The sequence below is a fragment of the Pleuronectes platessa genome, chromosome 16, assembly GCF_947347685.1.
Source record: "Pleuronectes platessa chromosome 16, fPlePla1.1, whole genome shotgun sequence".
Classification (NCBI taxonomy): domain Eukaryota; kingdom Metazoa; phylum Chordata; class Actinopteri; order Pleuronectiformes; family Pleuronectidae; genus Pleuronectes; species Pleuronectes platessa.
In genome coordinates, this window is record NC_070641.1 from 19542533 (window position 1) to 19550889 (window position 8357).

The window sequence follows — 8357 nt, forward strand, 5'->3', positions numbered from 1 at the left end:
CAGTGGAATTTGTGAAAACAGTGGAATTTGTGAAAATGTCGAAAACGCCCAGTCTCACAGAAAATGAAGTAAGTCCTGATCTGCTGTTTCCCCTCTCCAGTGCGTAGGAGAGTATTGTGCAGGAACCTTGCATAAAATACACACAATCGCACAAACAACGAGGTCATGAGGCAATGAAAGTGGTGTTTTGGGTGAAGACGAGTACAGAGTTGCCCCTATTTATTCATTAAGTTCTGTTTGTCCATAAAGTACTGACGGTTATTGGCTTGGGAACAAGTTCAGGTTAGTTTCTTTGTGTGAGATGCTTTCATATAGTCACAGAGTTAAGTTTTCAGCCGTGTCAATCAGCTCCAGACTGAAACGTCTCTGCAACTATTGGCTGATTGGCTCAAACCACAGATGGTTTTCAGATGATGGATCCGAGTGACAGGCCGTGTATATATTGATAAGAGGTGATCGGTTCAGGTTATAGGAAGCTGATTGACAGGAGGCGCAGACCGATTGCCACATTTTTTACCTACAGGGACTTAAGCTGTAATTTGCCATCTATGGTAAATGGTTTTGTATTTATATAACTCTTTTTTAGTCTTGATGACCACTCAAAGCGCTTGACAGTACAGTTTTTACATTCACACACACATTCATACAGTGCATCTATTCGCAGCACTTTGTTATTCTATGGGGGGGCATTCAGGGTTCAGCATCTTGCCCAGGGACACTTCGGCATGCAGATGGGTCAGACTGGGGATCGAACCGCCGACCTTAAGGTTGGAGGACGACCACTCTACGATCACTCTACCCCTCAGCCACAGCCTCCATGTTATTTATGAATTTGGAGAAGACCTTAAACAAATCGCCTGTGGGATCATGTCTGTGTTAGTGCAGGAGTAGGGACTCGTAGTGCTGTATCTATGTGATGTCTGGTTCTGTTATAATCAAAGTGAGAGTCGTGTCCATGTTCTTGGACGGTAGGAGGTCAAACTCCACCAGGGTGGAAGAGGAGCTGGGAAACGATGCTGGAAAGCAACGGCTGGACCACTTTGTCTGACCTGTTGCTGATGGTTGGAGCATAAACATATCCCTACAGCTTGTGGATAACAGGCTAAGAATCTGGGATCTTTAAGTATTTTAGGTGTTTTCTAAATTAATATGCACCAGCTTTATTATCAGAGGCAAACAGTGAACTTTTTAGAGTACCTGTCTTTCTCTCTCTTTCTCTATCTGCCCCAGCATTTGTCTCTTGCTTGTGTTCTGTGTCTCCCTCCAGGACGATGACCTGCTGTGTGTTTCCCCCACTGACCTGCCGGGCTGTCGTGGGCTCTGCTGCTGCAGTGCAGAGCTCAAGGTGGCTCACTGACATTTAGCTCAATCTCCCTTTGGGATCAGGTTTCTGTGGCTCATTCTAAGCACTGTGCTCTAATAAAGCACCGGTGATAATACCACCAGCACACACACACACACACACACACAAACGTCCGACTGCTCCTGCACAGTTCTTGAAACCCTAGTTTGGGATCATTTCTTGGAAAGAAGAATCAGGAGCGTGCGATGCATGACAGTCTTTTGAGCTGTCGTGTTTGTGGTGAGAGTTGAATTCAAAAAGATGCTTCACCTCAGTGACCGTGACGCAAATTCCTCATGACCACCGAACAGGACTTATCCTTCCACGGTTAAAATAATCAGCTCCACTTGGCCCAAGTCGGTCTTTGATTATGGTCTGAGGAAGTTGTTAATGTTTCTCTGATGTCTTCAAGGAGCTGATGCTCACGCAGGTTGGACATGTTGTGTTTACCTGAACAGGGGGAAGTAAAAGGTCCAAGGTCATTCCCACATAGCAGAATAGTTTTGGCCCAGCTTGGCCCACACTGCCACACTGTCATCCGGCCCACATACCGCGTGAAATGATGGCACTTGGCCGGTCCACCCCTGTTTGCCAGATCTGTGCCACAGGTGACAAAGATGGCCCAAATTTGTTTTGTGCTACTTGGCTGCTTTAGGTTCATATCCAGATTCCACCTCGCCTTCAGAGAGCACTGCACGTTCACCAAAAAGGGCCGACATTTGATTTGGGATAATTGGGGCATATTTGCTGTTTTACAGGAGGGACACTTCAGGTTCAAATCCATTTTGTGCGGGCCACGAAAAGTCCAGAGGTGCAAATATCAAAGATAAAATATATTTACGTTTTTGTAGAAGTTTCCACCCTTTGGTGAGACGATGGTATAAAACAAGGCTTATCAGTCAATGGAAGACACTCATTGTATCTGACTTCTCCAGTCATGTAAAGTAAAGTATGTAGAAGTTCATTAGTTTTAATTTACTTTGTAGTTCTTTTTTCTAATTTATGCGCAAGTTATTGCTTTAACTAATTTTGATTGTTTCTTTATTAAACGTGTTCATTTGACACAACACACACAAAAGCTACACACCAATAGAGTAAAGTACACAAACAAAAAATTAGCTTTTATTTACTATCATCACAAATACTGTTCCTGGACATTCAGAAGCTGGATATCCTGTGACTGTCACTTTTATTACCCGTTAGTTTGTTTGTTTATTTGTTTGGACGGTCGTCACTGAACATAAACATCCTGCAGTTATACCCCCCCTCCCCCCACCACCCCACCCCCCCCTCAAATGATTATGTTCATAACGATTTGGAGCTGGGACGGGGCCGGGGCCGGGCTCGGCAGTGATGTAACGAGTGTGTGTGAGAGCTTGTTGGCAGGCAGCTCGGCGTGGGAGGTGGGAACATCAGGACCGCCCGTCTGTGGCCGCTCATCACTGTGAGAGATACAGGAAGCACTTTGATGGAGGAGGATGAGCGCCAAAAGTAGCAGCGGAGCAATCAGTAGTGTGTCTGTGTGTGTGTGTGTGTGTGTGTGTGTGTGTAGGTGGTGTGTATACTGCATTGTATTATTAGCTGAGGCCGGGCAGCTGGGGTTTGAAGTGCCTCACTGTAACTGTACCTATAGCAGCAGTTGTGCTCCTCTGGTATAAATAGTGCAGTGGGCATGTGTGCGGGCAGCTATGACACAATGGCAGAATCTTTCGATGTTCTTTCAGGGAGGTTGGAGAATGTGACACCCTGCAGGCGAGGTGCCATCCAGCCGTTCACACACATTCATACTGTGCATCTATGTGCAGCACCAAATCATTCGTATCATTCGCATTTATCGAGGTTCAGTGTCTTGTTCAAGGACACTTCGATAAAAAGTGTGAAACTCCTCCTTCCTAACCTGAATTATAAACACAACTGTCCTCTTTCAGAGCGGTCATGATGTGTTGTCCTCTCACTCCCCCGGCTGCAGCACCTCGCTGCCACGTGCCCTGAAAATCTGTCCCTGGACATAAATCAAGGCCAGGCACTCTCTTAAGTAAGTGTGTCCCTGACAACATGAAGTGAGGACAAACTTCAGGCTCTCGTGTTGCTCTGTTGTGTCACAGAATCCCCCCCCGCCATTCCGATAAAGAGCCACTTCCTCCTCAGAAGATCTGTTTGGGCTTTGCAGCGAGGAACAGCCAACATATACTCGCACTCAGACACACACACTCTGGAGCACTGTGTGTCTCTCTCCTGCATGGTGACACACAGAGACACACAAACAGTGACCTCGGACACATCTGTAAAAAACTGGTTAAAAAAGAAAACATAATTTGCTCTTGACAAACACAAATGACATGCGTGTTAATTTACATGTAGAACGGGGGACACATTTAGGATGCATTTTGATGCCAGGGGTGAACACACGTACTCAACGCTGGCCACTTGTGATGGGATCCCTCAGGACAGATGTTAATTCCAGTTGTGTACTGGGCCTGATGAGATGGGACCTGCTCTCTCTTGATGAAGTAGCTGATGTCAGATGGTTGTGATGATGATGCGACCCACAGGTGTTTTTTCAGGCTTGGGTCAGAGTCTTTGCAAGAGTTTGAAAAGAAGAGTTTAAACGAAAAGCAAACCATCTGAAAACGGCCTGTGAAACACGTAATTGTCTCAGTTTCCTAAGTAGACGAGAATAGAGAAGAGCTTTAATATTCCTGACGGCACCTCGTAGTTCTGACTTCAGGTCACAACAGACCGAAAATGCTTATGCTAATGAGACAATGAGAGCATGTGCCCATTGTGTGCCCCTCTGCCCTGCAGGGCATCTCTCCCTGTCAGGTTGGTTGGAGGAGTTTGGCATTCGTGGAGCTTCGGAGTATATTTAACCCTGTGGCTCCCCCCTTGGATAGCCCCGCCATATACGGGCCTGAGCCACGGACGAGCTGGGAATGACTGGGAGCACAGGGCTGGAGGAACAGCGACGATGACAGGATGATGGATGAGTGATGATCAAGATGGAGGGACTTCACTCCGAAGAAGTTCAGAGATGTGGAAGTTGCGGAGGACAGATGAGACAATAATCACCCACTGGCTTGTTTTTTATTGACCAGCTGTGACCGACTTGCTTGTTTGTCCTCTGTAAAAAGTTTATGAGATGAAAACATGTCACGCTCTTCACAAAGTGATGACAAACACTGAGAGGAGCTCCAGCTGCAGGTATAATTGACTTGCACTGGAGCGGTGGCTTCTATCGTAAAGCGGCATAAACAACCTTGACCCCTCGAAAGCCTCTGGCAGACGTCAGGCTGCATTCAGAGAAACAAGTGTAACACACGTGTGAGAGAATATAGAAATGTGACCTTGCAGACACAAGTGTCAATACTTCTGAGCATGTCACAGTATGTTCAAGTGTGTGTGTGTGTGTGTGAGTGAGACAGCCAAGCACACAGACAGACAGTGAGACAGACAGACACAGTCTATGGTATGCATCAGACAGGTGTGTGTGCGGGCATGCAAGTGTGAGTGTGTGTGTGTGTGACAGGTGTTTAGTTGGAATGGTGTTAAGCTTTAAGTGCTGTCCCAACCCGAGCCCTATTCCTGGGTTACACACGCACACACAAACACAAACACACACATTGAGAGGGCAAGTCTTGGAGAATTTGGTGTGTAGCTATCAAGCATCCATCCTGAATGCTGCTAAATCAGAATTTAGGCTAATGTCCTACACAGTTAGATTTGATTTATATTCGTTAGTCAAGTTGATTATCCAAGAGAGAGTCACATTAGATGAAGCTGTGAATAATACAAATTTAATAGATACATAATAGTCCCCATTAAATCAGTCAGGCTGCACCAAATTACACTCTAATATATTAGTCTCTTTAAAGTGTCTGATTTACTTTCATCAAGATCCATGAATTATTCTCTGATAAAACACTGAAAATATTGAAAAGCACAATCTCACGATCAGATATTTAAACTCTGCCCTGTTTTTATTTCCCAATCATAAAAACCAACTGTAAATGTGATTGCTTGTAGATTAACATTAAAACTCATTGATATAAATCAGTGATGAATGTCTCTGTGTCTTATTATTTCCTTTCCAAGGTGTCTGGGCCGAACTGCAGTTAATTTATTGTTCACGCAGGCGAATGGCAGCGGTCGGCCTGGAGGCAGGGGCCACATGGCAGTCGACCCCGGGGCCTATAAATCACAGACAGTATGCGTGGAGCTCCATTATCGCTCCGGAGCTGGAACCCGAAAGAGCCCAGTGCTGAAAGAGGAGCCAAGTAAATACTATAACGCTGAGTCCATCACTGCTGCTCTGGAGCTATTCTCTGTGGGAGCCTGTGGTGGGCACCCACAACACGATATTTAAGGAAATCAAGCATGGGAAGAGAATCCACATCTTTAAGGCTATATTAAATTCTTCTTCTTTCAGTTTGATCTTTTTTGTCTTTTACTACTTTTTGAAATATTTCCCACGAATGATTTAGTATTTCATCGAGAGCGTTATTGTTTTCCTGACCCTGTCGTATTTATGAAACATGTTTACGTTGTCTATAACAGTCTGGAAAATGGATGTAATTGACAGTGGTTAGGGGTCGCGGCTACAAAGGGCCCGCAAAAAATAGTTAGCTGAACAGAAGGTCCCATTTCTCCAGAGCCAGTTGACAACACTTCCTATTAATAGTGAGGATTGTCCTTGGGTATTTAAAAAAAGGAGATGGCGTGTGTGTGTCTGTGTGGATGAGGAGAAGGGGATGAAGCTTTCTCGGAGAAGACAGATAGAAAAAAGCTCGAGTTACAGCCGCACAACGCACAACGCACAACGCACAACGCACAATGCTCAGCCGATGCTTCTCACTTTGTCTCGTCCCTCACGGCTTCTTGTACTCCCCCCCCCCAAAAAAAATCTGCTCCATCCTCCTCAATACACTTGATGTCACTTATTCCATGTATCTCTGTTTTTGTCCGTCATTTTCTCCACTGTGCTTTACACACACACACACACACACACACACACACACACACACACACACACACACCGCCCTTGTCTATTCTTAGCACGCTGTGGGGTTTGAAGGTAGAGTTGTGTCAACCCCTCGTCTCCCCCCCGACTCCAGGCCTTACAAGGACCCCCTGGTGGACACGGTTGCCCGGCAACAGGCTGTGTTTGCGCCTAAGCTGTGAAGGTCCATCGCACAACCCGCACCTGCCCTTCATCGTCTTAATTATCAACGTCATCGTCCCCCGTCCTCCTTCACGGCGTCAGCGTCCTTATCACGGTTCACTGTGCTAATGTGGACGAGAGGACAGATGCAACGTTGACGTGTCAGAGATTTGATACACCAGCTGGAGATGGGATGAGAAACATAGTGAAACATAGAACTGCACATGCTGTTTGTTGCCCAATTGGACGATATTAATATTGTAATAATGGTGTTTTGTTATGAGGTCATCACATGTGGGTAGGAGGGCAGCAATCTCCCTATTTCTGCTAATTATCCTCCAACCTGCAGGATGAAAACACCGGACTGAACAGCCACACTATCTTCTCATAGCCCCAGTGTGATGTTTAGAATAAAGTTTGTTCAAAGAAATGCTTTACAAGTGTCCAGTGAGTTAAGATGCAGAGAACGTGGTGCTAGCTGAGCCAAGATCATTAATCCCTCCTCGAGTCGCTCACGAGGAGTTGATCTGAATTCTGTATCTTCACCTCCATCAAAGAGGTTTTGTTTTCACCCTGTTTGTCTGTTAGTTTTTAAGATTACACAAAAACAACTGAACGGATTTCCACAAACCTTGGTGGACGCAGGATGCAGGGTCAGTGCCGTATAGTGTAGGGATGGAGTGCTGCGGTGCACAGTGGTGTGGTGCAGTGTGTAGTGCAGTGTGATTGTGTAACACAGTGCTTTGGTGTAGCACAGTGCGGTGTAGAGCTGTGTCTTCTGCGCCTCCTGACATCCTTCGGAGAGGCGGTGGACTAGTGGCAGAATAATTGGCCTATAGGCAGAAAATCAGACTGGATGGTCTCTGGTTCGACTCCACAGAGTGACAACCAAAAACATACCTGGATGGACAACACCTGATCTGTCCAAGAGGACTCTCCCTACCCACTGTCAAAGTGCCCCTGAGCAAGGCACCGTACTCCCCCAACATCTGCTCCCCGGGTGCCGTGCATGGCGGCCCACTGCTCTGTGTGTCCTGCTGTGTTCACCAGATGGGTCAAAAGCAGAGGACAAATTCCCCCCCATTTGCCTGAGTGTGTCTGTGCATGTGTGTGGGATTAATAAATGTATCTTATCTTCAGGAGGCCCTTAATTAGTTGTTGTGTTGTATATCCTGGGTGTGACAAGATGTTTAGTGCCTTCCACAAAATGACGTAGTGCCCACGGTGCTTTATACCTTTATCAGACAGAAAAGTCCTTTTGGTGTAATGGGTGTGAAACGTCTCACTCGCTCTCCCTCCGGCAGATTAACTAAATTGGCTTCAAGTATTTTTTCAGTGCAGCTTTGATTCTATTTGCTGCAGAGAGTTGGATGAGAAGATCAATACAGTCTCCTGTGCAGTTACCATGTGAACCAGCTTGCTCCTCATCCTCACTTCTTCCATCTTAATCAAACTCTTGTTGTATCTTCACCAGAGTGAAAAGCTCCATCAGGATGTGGTTATAATTCAACAGCTGTGATCATCATCATCCTCGTTATTATTCTCATCCGTCTCTGCTGAGTCCACCATTCTACCCCCATTTAACTCTGATGTCCGTCAAAGTCCAATTAGGTTAACGGCCCCGCGGAGACGGAGAGAGTGTGACAGTGAACTGTGATAAGGACGGCAGGGCTGGAAGGAGCAGAAAGGTCGAGGTCATTAGTGAGAGACAGCTGCTGGAGACAGAGCAACACGTCGGAGGAGAGAAGAGGAGCACACACACGACACAGAACACATGGACACAGGCTGAGGACAAACCCTGGGCTCTGATCTAATGTGGACAATGACACAGAGAGTGTCAGAAGATTAAGGGTCAAA

At 46.1% G+C, this 8357-nt stretch overlaps 1 protein-coding gene across 1 annotated transcript in view; it reads right to left on the minus strand.

Moving 5' to 3' along the window:
• The window catches only part of atp2a1 (ATPase sarcoplasmic/endoplasmic reticulum Ca2+ transporting 1), a gene marked incomplete in the record, with an annotated part of 35971 nt that overhangs the window by 13374 nt on the left and 14240 nt on the right, over positions 1–8357 (minus strand).